Genomic DNA, 20394 nt, shown 5'->3' on the forward strand with positions numbered 1-20394 from the left:
AACATTAAGCAAAAATAATTAAACAAAATGCCTCTTGAGGGCATGAAGTGACACAAACTTTCAACATGTCTCCAGCCCGGGGCACTGCCGCAACATCTTGCAGGAAACAGTGTCTGAGGGCATGTTCATTTAATAAACTATGAATGTTTTATATCCATGTAACGGGAAGAAACTCATCTAACTGATCTTTTTTTTCAAAAGAAAACCCACAATGCTAACACTGAGCCTCTGAATTAGCAACGAGCGAAAAATGCTAATAGATTACTGCACCAAAAATCACTCACAAAACCTTATTATTTATCTTTTCTCTACATCCATGACATCGTTTCACATCGTGAGGTGACACAGAATCGATGGGTACCCTCATTATCACTGAATTATACGAAATGGCGACATTATAAGCAAAAACGGACATCAAAACAGGTGACGCTAGGTAGCTAAAAATGCTAACATTTTTACCTTGGCTCTGTAGTCTCTCCAAAGTGGTCTTCAATGGCATTAAAACGATAAAAACGCTGCTGAAGTTAATCCATAGGTTAATCCAATGTGTCTGTGTCCCTTTGAAATGATTTCTGATAATCCATAAGCATTAAAACTGCTTTTCCGTTTCCAGATGTCAAAGCTAGAGATAGGTTCGCTCTGATGCAAAACTGCATGTGCGAAGCCCCCACCTTTTCTTTTCACAATGAAAAGTGTGGGGGACTCCCCCTTTGATTCTATTGGCTCTAACGGTCAGAAAGAGGTGTCAACCATCAAAATTGAGCAAGGGGGGGCCAGAGATATGGAAAATCCACCCAAATGACCCCAGAAGTGGTTTCTTTTTGCTAAATCTCTCTAAAAAGGTCAAATGTCACTTGTTTTGCATCAATCTTGATACAGGGTACTTATTATATGTTGTACTTTGGATTCCTAAAGCTTTTAGTCTACCTTACCATCATCCAAGGGTAGTTTTCACTATAAGTAAAAAAGATTTTTTGGACGGACACTATAATTTACAGTTTTTTACTATGTAAAATCTGAATTTTCTTTAACCTGTTAAGCACCAAGCCTGTTTTTCATGTTTCAGGCTCGAAAATGACATGCCCAAAACAAATGACTACAACTTAACTTCTAAAAGGGTTATATGAATAATTTCTTTTATCAAAGCAAGGTTGCATCTGTGAGTTGGATGTAGAAGTGTCAGAATCAATATAGATGTTTTTTATTTTAAAGAAAATTCAGATTTTACATAGTAAAAAACTATAAATTATAGTGTCCGTCCAAAAATTCTTTTTTACTTATAGTGAAAACTACCCTTGGATGATGGGTTAGTAGACTAAAAGCTTCAGGAATCCAAAGTACAACATATATTAAGTACCCTGTATCAAGATTGATGCAAAACAAGTGACATTTGACCTTTTTAGAGAGGTTTATCCAAAACCACCCCACCTCTGAGGTGATTTGGGTGAAAATGTTTTTTTTTCTATATCTCTGGCCCCCCTTGGTCGATTTTGATGGTTGACACCTCTTTCTGACCGTTAGAGCCAATAGAATCGAAGGGGGAGTCCCCCACACACACACGTTGTGAAGAGAAGAGGTGGAGGCTTCGCGCATGTAATTTTGCAGCAGAGTGGACCGATCTCTCGCTCTGACATTTGGAAACGAAAAAGCAGTTTTATTGCTTATGGATTATCAGAAATCATTTCAAAGAGGACACAGACACATTGGATTAACTTATGGATTAACTGCAGCATCGTTTTTTTATCGTTTTAATGCCATTGAAGACCAGTTTTGACCAAGTTAAGCCATGTTAGCGTTTCTAGCTACCTAGCTCCACATGTTATGATGTACGCTTTCGTTTATAGCGTCGCAAATGTTTATCACTGAGTGTTGAGGTGGGCACCCCCAGATTCTGTGTCTCCAGGTGATGCTAATCGATGGGTTGGCTGTGCATCTAGGATAAGTAATAAGGGAGTTATGAGTGAGTTTAGGTGCAGAGATAGGTTACATTTTTTCGCTCGTGGCTAATTCAGAGGCTGAGTGTTAGCATTGTGTTTTTTTTTTTGGATTTAAAAAAAAAAAAGATCAGTTAGCTGAGTTTCTTCCCGTTACATGGATATAAAACATTCATAGTTTATTAAATATTAAGATTCCTTAGACGTTGTTTCCTGCAAATGACGTGTTTATCTGCCCGGTACCGGGGGGGCGGTGCGTAACAGGTTAAAATAAAAAACATCTATATTGATTCTGACTTTTCTACATCCAACTCACAGGTTTATCATTACTTTGAGAAAAAAGATTATTAATTTAACCCTTTTAGAAGGGAAGATATGGTCATTTGTTCTGGGAATGTCATTTTCGAGCCTGAGACCTGAAAAACAGGCTCAGAGCTTAACAGGTTAAACCCCATTGTAATTTCAGCCTCATCTTTCCCCACCACAGCAGCCACACACCTTTAGTTAATCTGCCAAAAAGGCCACATTATGAACCCGAAAGTACACAAAAAGTACGCATCCCTCGCCAAAAAACACGATGTTGTCGTAATTGATAGGAAAATGGTCAAAACACCACCAGACTTCAGATGACAGTTAATGGTCCAGCCCTCAACATGTCTCTTGCCCCTTTCACACCAACGCGTTTTCAGCGCCGGCTCGGAGCTAGAGCCTGAAAAGTACCGGTTTTTCGTGTTCACACCGCAGTGGCGCCGCCTCATAGCTCCAGAATGCGGTTCACTTCCAGCTCCAAAAAATTGTCGGTCTAGAAGCAAGAGCTTCGGAGCTAAGAGGCGGCGTCGCTTACGTCTCTCTTACGTCGAGGCGTGCAGGAAACTAAACCCACCTCCCCTGAACATGGGTCGACTGAAGAGTCTCGTCATGCCTGCCTACAAGCAGTAGCGCTGAGCAAAGTGACTAGAAGGCAATCACACACTTATAAAAAAAAACACACTTTATAAAGTCAGGCAACACTAACCAGGCTTCGTGTGATTCTGTTTATTTGTACCTTACTTTGACCATCCGTTCGCTGTTATTGATCATTGTGGAGAGCAGGCAGACGTTTTGTTTTTTATTATAGCAGCTATCGGATGGAATCAATACATGGGCTGCACAGGTTGTCATGTCCGACTATCACAAGTAGAATCATAATGAAAAATACGCCGGTAAAATGTGCCTGTAGAAAACGGCTTAGCAAGTAGTCAGTTTAGCTTCGGTTGCTATGCAAACATCACCCATGTTATACCAGAGAAACTTTCATAACAGCGTTGTGATGCCAAACAGCGTCAATTCAGACTGACACACATTCACTTAAGGGGAACTGGGGATATGTATCAGCTGCTTGTGTGACAGTCAGACAGTGAATACTTTAGAGCCGTGTGAGCTAACCCGGAGCTAACGGGAGAATAAACTCCCGTGGAAGAGCAGCCAGCACTGCAGCGGTCGGTAAATGCCGCTGAAACACATTAATAAACAATGAACCACGGCACTCTGGAGAAAAGTATAAGGTTGGAGAAGTCGTTATTTAATTTAATCTGTCTTCGTATGATTAAAAGCAACACGATCATCGACCCGACGCAGTCCCCCGTTGTTGTTGTGAGCTCCGTTGGGGAGAAAATCAGCGATGTAAACGGTGACGTCATGACGCAGCAGCTCTGGGCAGTGTGAACAGAGCGGGAGCAGAAAAGGGAAACCGGAGCTGAACCAGAAAAGCTCTAGCTCGGAGTTAGAAAGGGAAAAGCGCTGGTGTGAAAGCCGCATATGTGCCATTAGTGAGTTTTCCTCAAAAGCTGGTGCCATGGCATCCCTTGCAATAAAACACGATATTGCTATAACTCCTATGAAAATTGTCAAAAAGTGCTAAAACTTCACATGTGTGCTAACAGTCCAGCCGTGAAGACATCTACGGGACAGTTTTGAGATTTCTTCAAATGCCGTTGCCATGGCAACACAATGCTCGCCATGAAACACGGTTTTCTCTTAACTTCAGTGAAAATGCTCCAAACGGCCCAAACCTTCACAGGTTTGGTAACGATGCAGCCATCAACACATCTAAGCGTATTATGGGGTGTCATCAAATACCGTTGCCATGGCGACAGATAATTCGCCATCAAGTTAGTTCGATAGTTTGCAGTTCAAATATTCTGCTGCTTTTCCAAGCCTTTTTACTTTCTTTTCTTCTCTCATCATACATTCAAGCCCCCAGTGTTCATGTATCATTTCAATCTAAATTCTTCACTTTCTTCTTACACATTACATTTCAGCATAGCAGTTTAGCGTCAGCTTTTCAGCATAAAGCATTCCCACTAGCAATTTCTTCAGGAATTGCATTCTCTAGTTTACTCTGTTATACTGGATGTCAGAAAATAACTTCTTGGTCAAAAATCAGCGTCCTAGAGTCCAACGAGACTTCTGCAAGTGTTGTAAACTGTTTTTATTTCCTGTTTTCTGATTCATCAAAGCAACATAACATGTGACAGTCCAGCACAGTCAAAATGGAGAGCGGCCTGTCTGAAGTCTGACTGATTTGATGTATTTTAACCAAGTTTATTATTATGATGATTTTGATTGAAACAAGCGTGTTATTATAATGTGTATGTGTGTGTCTCCAGTGTTACTGGTTTATCTCTCAGACTGGAGAAGATGAGTGATTTCAAAGATGAGGAAGAGGACAAATCTCCAGTCTCCAGCTGTCTGTCTCTGAAGAGTGACTGGTCTAAAGAGGATCCTATAAACTTCAGTAATGAACCTGGACCCTCAGACACAAAGTAAGAGTCTGTTTCTACTGTAAACTGACCTGAACAGGATTCAGTTTTTATACAATCTAATATATTAAACTGTTCTTTAATGATATCATGTGAGCAGTTTGTAAAGGAAAAACGCATTAGAGTACAGTAAGCTAACATTATCTAATGATATTCAATATGAAATTATATTATCATTGTATCTGTGGCATAAAATGGTCTTAAATAGCAAACATGTTGATTTAATACTAACTAAAAACTAAATATATCGTCCAAAACATTATTTAACTACTTGGGTATGTTTATGATATGTATTTTTAAGATGTTTATTAATAATAGTAATAACACGGCAGCTGGTTGTGTTTAGCATTAGCAGATAAAACAGAGTTTTGTGTGATTACATGTAGAGTCAATGCAGAGACCCAGATCCGTGCCTGGCAACACAAATTAAGTGAAGATGTTAAATTCATGTCACCTGCGTATTCGTGCAGCGTGACACATTCCATCTTGAGTGTAAAGTTTGTGACGCTCTGTTACAAAAACCTGTCAGTGTTGAGATTCTGCTCCTGTTGTCTCTGACGGTCTGATGGAAAACGTAGATCTACGGTACCTCATAATAAATCAGGGTTATTAATGTACCAGAGACCGTCTGGTACTAATAATCAGAATCAGAACCAGAATCAGAATACCTTTATTAATCCCACAGAGGGGAAATGTACATTGTTACAGCAGAAAAAGAGCCAGACAGCTTAATGTTACATAATGTTACATGCATTAAAAAGTATTAAAGTTAAACAGAAAAAAAAGTTACACAATTTACAAAATACACATCCTGTAACAGTTCTTAGGATTTAGCAGCCAGGTATATATTGCACAGTTATTAACGGCATATATATATATATATATATTGCACATATTGCACACAGTTGGTTGATATTTAACAGCAAGGGGTGATATAGTCTGTGTTGTTGTGTGTGTGGGGGAGGGTCAACTAGGGGCTGTGCTGGTTGTATAGTCTGACCGCTGCAGGAAGGAAGGACCTGCGGTATCTCTCCGTGAGACAGCGGGGGTGCAGAAGCCTGTTGCTGAAGGAGCTGCACAATACAGTCACTGCTGTACTTATGACTACATGAAGTTATTCTGAGTGTTGATGGAGCAACTACAATGTTAGTCTAGTTTTAATCAAACCGATCTCATTCAGAAAACAAACATTTTAAGTGTTGCTCATTGTGTTGGAGATAGACCTCACAAAGCATTAACTCAGCCTTTTTACAAATCAGTATCATTACGTTGTTATTTAGGCATCCTTTCCATATGTTTATTGCAATTAAAAAGCAAATTCTACGTAAATTGGGTTTATAATAATACAGCTGTGTGTGTCTTAGAAGAAGAAGAAGAGTGTTCTTCTGGGTGATGTCATGAATCCAGACAAGATGCCCTGTGGTTTTATAATAATGTGAAGTGTAAACTATCTACCTGATCACAAAGATATATTATATAGAGATATAGACCTTTTTAAAATGTCAAACTAGAATTTGCCCCCTTGTTGTACAATTGGGGATAATCAGCTCCACTAATGTAAAGTGCTGTAAAGGATGTGTTCATCTCCACAGAAGGAAGAGGAAAAGTCGTGTTCCTGTGGAGGAGCAGCTCTCCAGCTGTGCTCTGTGTCAGGACGTCCTGAAGGATCCAGTCTCTACCAGCTGTGGACACTGGTTCTGCAGACAGTGCATCACCTCATACTGGGAGCAGCGACCTCCATCAGGAGACTCCTCCTGTCCCCAGTGTGGGAAAAGACCCAGATCCAGAGCTGGACTGCAGACAGCCAGTCAGACCAGCTCTGTACGAGGTAAGAGGCCGAACACATGCAGCGTCTTATTCCTCTTCCTGGTTAATTTGTTTTTTGATTAAGTAAACTGTTGTAGAGATAGACATTAAGGTGTTTTATAAAACATTTACACTCTTTTATTGTTAGATTCTCAAAAGCATTTTCCTAATTCTCTCACGTCTCCTTCTCTTTCAGCGGATGGTGGTCTGCAGGAGGTTTTAGATGAACATAGGGTCAGTCTGAGGAGGAGATGTGAACGTGTGACTGAAGGAACTGATCAAAGTGAAACCCTCCTCAACAGCATCTTCACTGAGCTCTACATCACACAAGGACAGAGTGAAGAGGTTAATACCCAACATGAGGTGAGGCAGCTGGAGACAGCTTCCAAGAAAGAGACCCTCCATGACACTCCAATAAAGTGCCAGGACATCTTTAAAGCCTTACCTGACCAACAGACTCTCATCAGAGCGGTCCTGACCAACGGAGTCGCTGGAGTTGGAAAAACCTTCTCAGTGCAGAAATTCACTCTGGACTGGGCCGAGGGTTTGGAAAACCAAGATGTCAGTCTGGTGATCCCGCTCTCCTTCAGGGAGCTGAACCTGATCAAAGGTGAGCAGTACAGTCTTCTCAGGCTGCTCCATGTTTTCCATCCAACCTTACAGAAGGTCACAGCAGAGCAGCTGGCTGGTTGTAAAGTGCTGCTCATCTTTGACGGCCTGGATGAAAGCAGACTTTCTCTGGACTTCAGAAACAATGAGGTTGTGTCTGATGTCTCACAGCAGTCCTCAGTCAACGTGCTGCTGACAAACCTCATCAGGGGGAAGCTGCTTCCCTCGGCTCTCGTCTGGATAACTTCCAGACCTGCAGCGGCCAATCAGATCCCTCCTGAGTGTGTGGACAGGGTAACAGAAGTACGAGGCTTCACTGACGCCCAGAAGGAGGAGTACTTCAGGAGGAGATCGAGTGATGAAGAACTGTCCAGCAGAATCATCTCTCACATCAAGAGCTCCAGGAGCATCCACATCATGTGTCTGATCCCAGTCTTCTGCTGGATCACTGCTGCAGTTCTGGACCACATGTTGACTACAGACCAGAGAGGACAGCTGCCACAGACCCTCACTGACATGTACTCATACTTCCTGCTAGTCCAGACCAAGAGGAAGAAGCAGAAGTATGATAAGGGACATGAGACGAGTCCACAGCAGCTGACGGAGGCTGACAGGGAGCTTCTTCTGAAGCTGGGGAGGCTGGCGTTTGAACATCTGGAGAAAGGAGACATCATGTTCTACCAAGAAGACCTGGAGCGCTGTGGTCTTGATGTCACAGAGGCCTTGGTGCACTCAGGAGTTTGTACAGAGATCTTCAAAAGAGAGAGTGTGATCTTCCAGAAAACAGTCTACTGCTTTGTTCATCTGAGCATTCAGGAGTTCCTGGCTGCAGTCTACATGTTCCACTGTTACACCAACAGGAACACAGCGGTACTGATGGACTTCCTGCAGGAAGACTATAACAACAGGTATAGCAGTGATCAGGATTACCCATCCCTGGATGTCTTCCTAATGGAAGCAATGACAAAATCCCTCCAAAGTAAAAATGGCCACCTTGAACTGTTTGTCCGCTTTCTCCACGGCCTCTCTCTGGAGTCCAACCAGGGTCTCTTAGGAGGCCTGCTGGGTCGCACAGACAACCGTCCAGAAATCATCCAGAGAGCCATCAGCAACCTGAAGGAGATAAACTGTTATGAAATCTCTCCTGACAGGAGCATCAACATCTTCCACTGTCTGACAGAGATGAACGACCACTCAGTCCATCAGGAGATCACAGAGTTCCTGAAGTCAGAGAACAGATCAGAGAGACTCTCTGAGATCCACTGCTCTGCTCTGGCCTACATGCTGCAGATGTCAGAGGAGGTTCTGGATGAGTTGAACCTGACGAACTACAAAACATCAGATGAGGGACGACATAGACTGATTCCAGCTGTGAGGAACTGCAAAAAGGCCAAGTAAGTCCAGATGTGATTACCTTTATAAACTAATGTGGATCAGAAGGTGTACCGTCTCCCTCTTCATACTCCTTTGAGTGACACAAACACATGTCAAACACATGAAGGACTTTAGAGGTTTATCACAGCAGCATGTGATCACACCACACAGCAGTATTTACAGTTATCAGTGAAAGCACTTATTATTACTTTCTAGTAGTTTCTTTATTCACATACATTTTTATCACCATGTGTTAGAGTTAAAAATAAGATCTATATAATTTCCCACCGATAACAGAGTTATGTCTTAATGCTGATATACTGGGACCATCTGATGGTATTCAGTTGAAAATATTGAAACTTTATTGGTTTGTTTATTGTATTTGTGTGCGCAATAAATGTTCAGATGCTCAGAGAAGCCAAAACATCCTTCATCCATCATTCACATCCAAATATTAATTAACATTTAAATATATACCTCTCTAATATTATCAAGTGATTTGTTTAATTTCTATTTCTTTTGGTAGCAGTCGCTGACAGCAGGAGCACAGACATGCGATCAGATCACACTGACATCACACACATTCAACTCTATTTTTTTGTGTAATATATTATTATATATAATATTATTATATAAAATGGACTGACAGCAAATCTCATCAGAACATAACTCAAATATGTTTTCATCAAATGCTTGAGGTCATTATAATGTCTCCTCTTTTTTTTAACACATGTTGAAATATATGTGTTATTATAGACTTTATGGCTGTACAATCTCAACGACTGAATGTGAAGTGGTGGCCTCGGCTCTGAAGTCTGACCCCTCACACCTGAGAGATCTGGACCTGAGTCACAACAACAAGATGGAGGATTCAGGAGTGGAGCTGCTGAGTTCTGGACTAAAGAGTCCAAACTGCAGACTGGAGGCTCTCGGGTCAGTTCATACTTGTATTTATGATTTTTCTGAATTTGAACAAATACATTTTAATTGTTATTTTCTCCATTTTTGCTAATGACTGAATATTCAGCAGAATAACAAAGAGAAGGTGAATGTGTGAGGCAGAGTGTTTGAGCTTCCACAGACTCACGTGGAGATGCTGTCAGTACTGATGAGCTGTGAGGGAGATGAAGGAGTTGTTAAAGATCTGATAAAAGTGAAAGTCCCAGATTATCAATGGATTGTTTCTGCATCATCTCTGACATTAAAACCCTGTTAAACATCATGTTTTCTTTATTCAGTCTGTGGAACTGCAAGTTGTCAGAGATCAGCTGCGCTGCTCTGATCTCAGCTCTGACGTCCAACCCCTCCCATCTGAGAGATCTGGACCTGAGTGGCAACGCTCTGAAGGATTCAGGAGTGAAGCTGCTGAGAGATCTTCTGAAGAGTCCACACTGCAGACTGAAGACTCTCAGGTCTGTTCACTGACTCTCTGTTACTGCGTGAGATCTCATATGTTCAGTTTGTAACTGAACCTGATTCTTGTACATAAATATATTACATCCATTAAGTTGTAAATGTTCTTTTATTCATATTTTCCTTTTTAGGTACTAAATGAAGAACTGCAGACAAATGTTGACTGATTCTTGAAGGAACTGTAATACATGTTAGTTGTAAAAAGCAAATCTGTTTATAATATTTAGTAAAAGATAATGTCTGAATAAAGGTCATCTGAAGTAATGTTAGTTTTACATGATAACGTTTACTTTTTTTTTTTTTTTTGGGATACACCGATACATCAGCCAGACATCGGCATCGGCCGACGTTCGCCCTATTTACTGCCATCAGCACATCGGCAAATGAGGTGACATTCACCGATGGCAGTCGCTGATGCTTTTGTTCTTTTTTCTCGCGTTCAGTCATAATATCTGCGGCACCCGTAGTTCGTTTATATAAAAAAAAACATTAACTAAAGAAAACAAAAATACAACATGTCGGCAGTGTGGGACTATTTCACTGTTTCACTGTTTCACTGTTTCACTGTTTCACCCAGAGATTTGCGGTTTGCAAAAAGTGTTCCGTTGACACGGGTATAATAAACGGAGTGCTCTCTTTTCCTCTCCCCCTCTTTCTCTCTCTCCCTCTCTCTCTCTTCTGACAGCTGGTCCATATCCGTCTCGTGCAGCTCGCTGATCCAGTAATGAGTTATCCTATGAAGAATACATATATTTATAACTAGTTTAGGTAGATTCAGAGGTAGATAAAATAGCTAAATGTGATAGGTCTAACTCTAAACATGTGTTTTGCTCCGCTCACCGGTCCCCTCACAGCGGGCAGAGCTGCAGGTGATCTGTGTGGTGGAAATTAATGTAATTCCTGGTGAGAAATGAACAGCATTCAGACTTCTCTCAATTCTTGAACATTTATTACAAAAGGAATAACAACAATGATTTAACACTAACAGAGCAGTGGTATACTGTTCAGCTGTACAGGGACAGAGTTCCTCCTGCTGCGTAGGCCTGGGGAAGTCTGACCAAATCCCCTTCTGTCGAGCTGGCTTTTATGCATCCGAGTTCCATAGGCAGTCACTGCTGTTGAAGTACATGTAGCCATAAGCTGGACCCCTACCCTTGGAGTCCCACGTTAGAACATACAAACCAAAGGTCGCTGTCCCTCTGTACATTACTGGAACACTACACTTACATAATCATGAGTGGTCACATGCATAGACCTAAAGAGAATTAAGATTAAGGCTCACCAAATTAATTTCCCTTTACACCGGGCAAGCTGCGTACTTTCTAAACAGCGTACTATGATGTTATAATAACGAACTTGCTCAGCCTTTGAAACTGAAACCATTTTGCGAGAAATATTATTAGTTTTTCCTGGCAGAAAGTGAAATAACAAAAATAAATTACATTAAAACATCGGCATCGGCCAAATTATTATTCTTAACATCGGCATCAGCCAAGAAATGTTGCATCGGTGCATCCCTAATTGTTTTTGTTTTCATTCATATTGAGTAACACATCTGATTGGATTATAAATTGATTTTTATCCTCCATCATGTTTTCTGTATTCAGACTGACGCGCTGCGGGTTATCAGAGAGTAGCTGTGCTTCTCTGGCCTCAGCTCTGAAGTCCAACATCCATCTGAGAGATCTGGACCTGAGTGGCAACGATCTGCAGGATTCAGGAGTGAAGCTGCTGAGAGATCTTCTGGAGAGTCCAGACTGCAGACTGGAGACTCTCAGGTCAGTAAGGGGTCGACTCAGTCTCTGCTGGTTCAGCAGTATTGTATTAAACACAGGGAGGTGTTTCTCTCACTGGGGAATCACAACAGATCAGTGATGTTTCCCACTGATTGCAGGCTCTCTCATTCTTCCATAAACAATAGAAGGCCAGCTGAAGATGCAAAGCCAAACTTTAATAAGGAATCAACTCTCTAACAGACATATTTTACAGAAGAGTGGAAAAGGTAGTCTGTTTTTTTATGTGTTGTTTTTAGTTTCTAGACTAATGACTGGTTACTTCCTGTAATGCAGCAGAAAGCTGTGGCAGTCAGGCGTAGTGTTTGCAGAGAAGATATCATGGGATGTAAAGCATTAGATCAGTCAGGACTCTGACTCAAAGAACAAACACTTATTTTAAACTGGATCTAAAACTTTTGGATTGTGTTCATCCCTACAGGATCAATAACGAGACGATCAGAGCCAAGATCCAGAAGACCTGTGAGTACTGAAACCATATCCTCCATTCATCAAGCTATTGTACATTAAATCTGATCTTAAATAGTCTTTGTAGTACAACAACAATATATTTTAATTTAATTTAAGCCACACACAGTATAGTATTCGACATACTTATCTCATCTTATTCTCCTTCTTTCGCCACAAATGTTGTCATGCTACTTGTCCGGCAGTTTTGAAACGAAACACATCAGAAACACATCAAAACGTCCGGAATGAGCTTTGATCTCTGAACACACCTGTCGGTTGTTAACTAAATCCAGTGGTAATCTAAAGATGTTCAGAAACGATGCAGGAATGTGGTACAATAATCCAAAAATGTAATAGATAAACAGTTAAAATAGTCAGCTAAAAGTAAGATAAAATGTATGGATATTCTTTGTTGTACTTAACAATTCAACTAATGCTATTAATACTTTCTCAGCGGGGGTAATGTTAGCATCGGGACGCGCACACAAGTCTCAGTCACACAGTCAAAATGTCTCTGAATTTTCTAGTTATTATTTTTCTCTGTCACCTCTTCTTTCCATCAGGTGACTCCAATGTGGAACAGGAAGTGAAGATGGACAGAAAGGTGAGAGAGGAGCAGTTGTAATGAGTGAAGTGTATTTATTCCACCACTGAATTAAAATATAATTGTTAGGGCTGTCAAGTTAAACGCTATAACGCTCTCAATTGATCGAAATGATTCAGGTATTTGATTATGAGTTATGAATATTTCTATTTAATTTGTTTCTTCTTTTTTTTAATGGGAGGTGTGCCCAAGAGGATTACATATCACCAAGTTGATTCAATAAATGTATATGACGATGTCATTTAAAATATCTGGATCCCCGACGAAATGGGAAATATTCCCACTGGCTGGTACTTCTGTTCTGTGATTGGCTGGTAATACTGTGCTGTGATTGGCTGGTAATACTGTGCTGTGATTGGCTGGTACTCGTGTTCTGTGATTGGCTGGTAATACTGCGATTGGCTGGTAATACTGTGTTTTGACTGTTTGAAATTGACAATGACCTCAGATGATCATGACTAATTAGCATTTTTCAAATACAAAATAAATAACTTTGTTTGTTCCAGGCTCCTGAATCCTTCTCACCTGAACACACAACTGGATCTTCATACAGGTAATGCTATAACATAACCGAACATTATTTTAAACACATTCAAAATATATATTTATTTTATTGTGTTTAATTTCATGTCTTTCACCATGAGGTATTGCATCCATCGCTTTCTAACAGACATAAATAAAATAATGTTTCTGTGTATAGGATTGTTTTGTTTTTGCACATATGCACACACATACTGATGCATGTGGACACATCTTCAGTGATGTTCCTGTAATCATCAGGTGTTTCAGATCTTTCAACAAACCCCCATCCAGGTCAGACTCCAGCTGGATTGAACACCTGTCAGTCAAAACACAGGCCCGTGAAGGCTTGTTGTAGTAACTTGTCCCCTGTGTGTCTACAGCTTCAGGTGTCCTGGTCCAGGTGAGTTCCAGTGTGCTTCGACTGGCCTGGTGTTCGTCATGGCTCAGGAGGCAGAGCTTCTGTACAGGACGGTCCCTTGGGATGAGAGCCTCCTCCAATCAGCTGGCAAGAAGGCAGCAGGGCCGCTGTTCGACGTGAAGAGTTCTGATGAAGCTGCCGTCTGCCAGCTCCACCTGCCACACAGTGAGACAGAGGATGGTAAATACATCTGCAGTGTTAACACATATACACTTGTATAATGTTTATGTGGCACCTTTTTATATCCAATATCGTTCAAAGGTTATGAAGCAGCTTTATTAAACTAGTATAATTCAGACACCAATTGTATTCTTTACATTCAAATAGTTTTGTCCCCAAAAGAAGAAAAATGTCATTATGAAAACGTCAATTTTATCGATGTGTTGCATGCAGTGGTGTTTTTATATGTACAAAAGTGGTGGGGCACAAAAAACTTAGATGTCTATATATAAGCTTCTGCAGTGACGTGCAGTGAGGTTCATGGCTGGTGAGGCACTGGCACTGACTCTTCAGGTTTACAAATATTATATTTTGACCTAAACCAAAATATAATATTATTTTCAAAAGCTTTTTTTGTCTGATGCTTCGATTAATTTTAAACAGACAGTTCAACAAAAGGATACCCAAAAAATGTAATTTTATCATTTAAATATTGAATTGTTCTCTCTTAGTAAGATCCCATTTTCAATAAAATTGCGGTCTTACCTTGACTTGAAGATGAAGTCCATTTGCCTATCCTTCTGGACAAAAATTTCTATAACTTTTTTGTAAAAGTCCTCCTTATCTTCTTGTAGTTTCAAAAGTCTATCATAAATCTAATCGATAGATTTATGATAAAAAAATTATAAAAGTAGGGTAGACATGTGGATGTTATCCGGCTGAACAAAACGTGCATTTATCTAACAGGTACGTTTCCCACAGATCTTATTTCGAGCTATTTTCTAAAATCCTATGGAGAAACCTCATTGCTTTTTTGTCGAGGGAAGCCATGCGCAGCTTACTTCCTGGTTTTAGGACGCGTCACTGCAGCTCTCTCGTCTCCTCTTCACACACCACACTTTTCGCGGCACACGTACTTACAGCCAATCAGCTCTGAATGATGTGAGATGACGTATGGTGGGGATGGCAGCTCAGTGCCCCTATGGTCATTATTTTTTTGCCACACACATTAAATAGGAAAATACTCTGAGCATGCGCAGTGTAGTTTTTACAGTCACCGTTCACTTCACAGCGAGAGGGAGGGGCATGATCAGGTTTTGTCCCACATGGCTCTAAACAGCTCAATAGGCACACACTGTGACTGTAGACACACTAATTAGAAGAACACAGACTAAAACGGCAATGTACAGACGAATCAGATGATTAAACATGATCTTAAAATATATTTTATATATTTGTTTATTTTTTTTTTGCATTTTTTGTAATCATTATTTGTAATACTTTCTGCTGACACTAGGTGGGGCTGTGCCCCACCTGCCCCTAATGACCAGTCGCCACTGGTTGCATGACATTATTGATCATTATTGAAGCAGACGATGCAATGCAGCTCTAAAGTTAGATTTTCTTTGGGCCCTCTGCAGTCTCTTCACTGTAATATTAAAGAGATTTAAACTGGGATTTGTCAGTCCACAGCACACTCAGCTGCTAACAGTGCTAACTCAACGCTAACTCTCTGTTACTGTTGGGATGCTAAGCTAGCAGTTTGATTAATTCTTGCTTTGTTATTCATATGTTGCTCTCTCTGCTCTTTACATTGTCAGTCTGGCTGAACCATGTACAAAACAAAACAACAGAACTTTGTTACGCCCTAAAAGCTTTAGAACACTCTTCACACATCTAGAGAATCACTCGGACATGAGACCGGACACAGTCAAGCTTTTCTGACAAACATTTCAGCGTTCTTATAAATACAAAAATAATTAATAACGTTTATGCATAACCATAAATTCTCCCATCCAGAAAGATCACAGGGGGACAGATCAATAATTAAACATTAAAATAAAAGGTGAAGGATATAAACTGGTACATCCTAGTGAGGCTCCAAAGTGAATGACATTAGATGAACATTAGCTCTGAGCTAAAGTGGTGTGACATTGAATACGATGAAGCTGTTTCAGCAGCAATGCAACAGGTGACCAGCTCTTTGCTCCACAGCGCTGCTCCTGGACGGCCTGTTGTCTGTCGTCCACATCACTGATGAAGGCCGGAGCATCTTGGAGCCGCTGGAGGTCACACGCACTCACGTGGTGGTGAAGGTGCCTCACCTCTCTCTCTTTGGCCTTATCATCGATACATTGAAAAGGCTTCTAAAGAGGCGGATAAAGGGCCAAATTCTGGTGTTTCTACGAACCCCGTCCGGAGAGGAGCAAATACTGGATGTACATCTGCTGCAGAACAACGTCCATGTGGAGGAGGTAAAGTCAGCCTCTTTACATGCTCACCATCAGACTAAACACTGGTTTAAAAGCTGTTTCCACACACACTGCTCTTCTTCTCAAACCTTCTCGTGCTAGGAGAAGAATAAGATCTATCTGAACTGTAAATCTTCAGATCGCTCTTTGTGGTTTTGTATGATTCTCTCTCAGCATGTCTTTCTGTCTGCGGAAACTGATGGCATAAATGTTGAACACATCACACAGAACTGAAAGACCTGCTGAGATGAATCACTGCCAATAGCTTTTTTAGAAATGCCCGTCCCTCAGAGCCTCTAGTAATGACAATTACAACAAAGTTAGCTGAAATCCTGGTGTGTCTCAAACAGACACTGAAGTGAGCCCTGTGCCAAAGGAATAGCTTCTTCAATAGCTTATATCCAACAATTAAAATAATATATTTAGAATATTGCTTTACAAAGGCAATATATACTTATAATTATGTTGTCATTGATTGTATATCTCATCAATCTTTGGAGCAGGTCTGTCAACGTTTGTTGTTGTTTAATGTGATCTTTAAATAAAGTATCCTTCACTATCTGAGAATAACTAAAGTCACCCTCTTACTGAAGGTTGCTGACAAACACAAACGTGCTGTGCACATCACAAACTCCTCCGACTGTGAGCTGGACATTCATCACAGTTACAGTGTGCACTGTGAACCTGAGGGCTTCTACATTCAGCCTGAGGTGAGTCACTGATACTCCTCTAAAGGAACACAATGGTCATTAACACACATTTATCTGCATGTGATATCACAATCAGGAAAGAAACAGATACACTTTTAACTTCTGCTTCTGGTTTTCAGAGTAAAACATTTGATTCCAGGTTTGGACCAAACTACCATCCAACATTTCAAGTTTCCCTGACGACGAGAACAGAGAGAGTGGTTTTGAAGGTCAAGGACCAAGGTGGAAATGAAGTCTGGTATTGTCGCGCGTCACTGGAAGGTAAAGACTCTGAGCTCAGACCCAGTGATAGACTGGATAACTCTAAAGCTCCATCTCATAGCAATCTCTATTAAGGCTCCATGGCAGCGCATCATTACGACATTAAACACACAACCTATTATATTCTAAAACCATAGTAAAAACTAGTGTGGTGTGGTGGTGAAACAGCGTGGCATCATGGGAGTTGTAGTCTTCAGCTTCTCATGGTTAAGTGGATACGCCCCCATTACAGGAGACCGTGATGAGACGTACTGTTACCTTGATTAAAATTACACATCTCTCTGAACCATTTGGGATAATGTACGTACACAACCCAACAAAACATGAATAACATAGGCGTAGTCGTTTTCAGACATTTTAATGAGGAAATGTTACATATTATAACTTTAAGTGAACAGAAATCCACCCCTGGGAATGCCGAGTTACTTTAATTTTTAACAGATCGGTTTAATGTGATTGTTGGTTATTCAACAAAAGTATTTTCCCTGTTTATCTACCAGATCCAAGGCATGAATTGTCCCAGAGAAATGTCCCAGCAGAGAGCAGAGTCCCAGCAAGGAGCAGAGTCCCAGCAGAGAGCAGAGTCCCAGCAGAGAGCAGAGTCCCAGCAGAGAGCAGAGTCCCAGCAGAGAGCAGAGTCCCAGCATGGAGCAGAGTCCCAGCAGAGAGCAGAGACCCAGCATGGAGCAGAGTCCCAGCAGAGAGCAGAGTCCCAGCAGAGAGCAGAGTCCCAGCCAGAGTCCCAGCAGACCAGTGGCTGCACTCAGTTCGGACTCAGTTTATTAGAAGAGTGACTCCACCACTCCTGAAGGACCTTCTGGATAAACTCTTTGAGTCTGGAGTGATCAGTGATTCTGAAATGACGTCGGCCAGAACCAAACCCCATAATGACGGAGCACGAGAGGTGGTGGACGCGGTGCAAAATAAAGGAGCTGCAGCCAGCAGGGTTCTGATCAATGCTCTCCGAGAGCTGGACCCGTATCTTTACGAAGAGCTCGGCTCGAGCTGAAGCAAAACCTTGTGGAGTGTGTGTGTCAGTTGAGGTCTAGTCCTGTGTTTTGTTACCTTAAACTATTTCCCCTTGTCCTTGAAGGTAACACAGATTCTGAGCGAAGGCTACTTTCCTTCTCTCGTTTCTCCTGGACTCCCTCCTGAGAGCAGCTACCCGGGCTTGTTCTTATTTTACCGATATTTTTTATTTTACCGAAATATTTTATATTTCTACTTTTTCTCGTTCTGTTCTGTATTGGTTTGAGTTAATAAATAAAAGTTGAAATTGCCATAACTCTTGTCCACACTAATGCTAATGATAGCATTAGTGTCACTAATCTGTCATTTCAAAATAGAATAATTGCATCTGTCAATAATACAACAATATAAAACAAAACTAGCTGCAGTGATAAAAGTGCTGTTTGTGAGGATACATCAGAAGGTATAAAGAACACAGTGAAGGCAGACTGTCACACTGAGAGAGAGAAGTGTGTGAGTGAGTGAGAGAAGTGTGTGAGTGAGAGAAGTGTGTGAGTGAGTGAAGTGTGTGAGTGAGTGAGAGAAGTGTGTGAGCAACAGTCCTGCTCTTCACAGACAGACATACTGATAGCTAACCTTCAGTTTGTGCTGCATGTTGTAGTTTGGTTTAAGTTTGGCTTGAATGAATATTATAAAATGTAAAACCCAAGCTATACCTCAATGACAAAATGTTGTGATGTGACTTTCTGTACACATTATTAATGCATGCATTCTTCAAGTCATGGAGTCCAGGCAGTTTCATTATAATATCAAGTGATGTTAATTTGCATTAGTAGTTTGTGTAATTTGCATTGTTGATATTCATTCACTGAACATGGTTTTAGATCTTGCATTTTGGCTGCTTTTATAATAAAGGAAGACATTAGGATGTGTCTTCTCTTGTCAGTGAGGAGAGGTGGTCTGTTTACCACAAACTGGTCTCTCTCTGCGAAGCATCAAACCATGTAAAGCAATAATGTGAAGAGGAAGGAAGTGGTGTTTTAAACCCCCTGCTTTCTGTCTCCTTTCTACCTTCAAGCCCCCAGAGGGACGTTAAGGTTCGTGAGAACTCCCTTTCTTTTAATATAGAAGGGTTTTCTTGTGTACATCAATTTTCTTTATTGAAGAAGCCACACAGAAGCAGCTATGACTTTATCAGCTAGTGGATTTGTTGTCTTCCTTCTCTTTTTGCCAGGTAATGTAAATCCACATTTTCAATGTAATAATTGTAGCTTTTCTAAACACTCGGACACTCTACAAAAACATCCCATACAAGCGTACAGCAAACACACATAGGCCTAGATTAGTGAAGTAACAAGATGTTGTTGTTTTTATACATTTCTTACATGAAGCCTTTTTCTAGTGCTTACATCCTGATCGACGAGTCAACAATAAAGCAGTTTGGTGTTTATGGTCACTTGGCATGTGTATTTGTTGATTGGTTCATGTGTGAAGCATTTTTAATGGCAGTGTTTTGAAAAAGGCAAACAAGTGAATATGTCAGATGTCTTTGGCTTACTTAGAGAACTGTGTGCAGTGTTTTGCAAAAGTGACACGTGAATTGCAAATTGGGTGCAGAGCTGAACATGTGTTTAGAGTTTTGGAGATTTGAGCTCAGGTTTTGCTCTTTGAGTGTGAGTTTAAATAATTACGCTTAACGTGAGATTTTTGTGTGTTAGCAACTGAAAAAATGTATTTTCCTCAAAGTTTTCCTTTCCATTTACTGTATTTGGCAGAGACATACTTTTTGTTTACACAACTGTAACTATGTGTTGGGCATGAATGTTGCACCAATTTGTTTTGGAGAAAAATAAAAGTATAACAACTGTATATTTGTGTTTCTGCACATATGTTGTGGACTTGAACAATCTTTACATGCAGAATTCTCTACATACAAAACGCCATAAAAGATGAGTATGCTTTGGCCCAGACACACCAGGCCGATATCGGCCGTCTTCGGTTGTCTGGCGATGAAGCGTGCCCTGTCGCCCAAAGTCAATTTGGTGTGTCCCGAACCCTCGGCCGTGACACGCCTTATTTGGCCTTTCACGGTCGACATGTTGAATCGGCCGTGTGTCGGACACAAGCTATCGGGCCAAGAAACCACTCTGATCAGCTGTTCAGATAGCAAATGAGAAGCGAAACGGAAGTGAGGGATGTCAACAAACGATTTAAAAAGGCACAGGACAGCAGCTAAACCCCAGCAGGTGATACTTAAAAGACATCAAACATAGCCCTAAATGTCCTCTCTTACCTCCCACACATAGCAGGGACATCTCT

The 20394-nt window shown here is 40.9% G+C and overlaps 1 pseudogene; it reads left to right on the top strand.

The window, feature by feature from the left end:
• LOC117481986 overlaps positions 1-19929 on the top strand; it is a 37826-nt pseudogene extending 17897 nt beyond the window's left edge.
• Positions 19930-20394: the final 465 nt, after the last annotated feature.

Source organism: Trematomus bernacchii, unplaced genomic scaffold (assembly GCF_902827165.1).
Source record: "Trematomus bernacchii unplaced genomic scaffold, fTreBer1.1, whole genome shotgun sequence".
Lineage (NCBI taxonomy): Eukaryota > Metazoa > Chordata > Actinopteri > Perciformes > Nototheniidae > Trematomus > Trematomus bernacchii.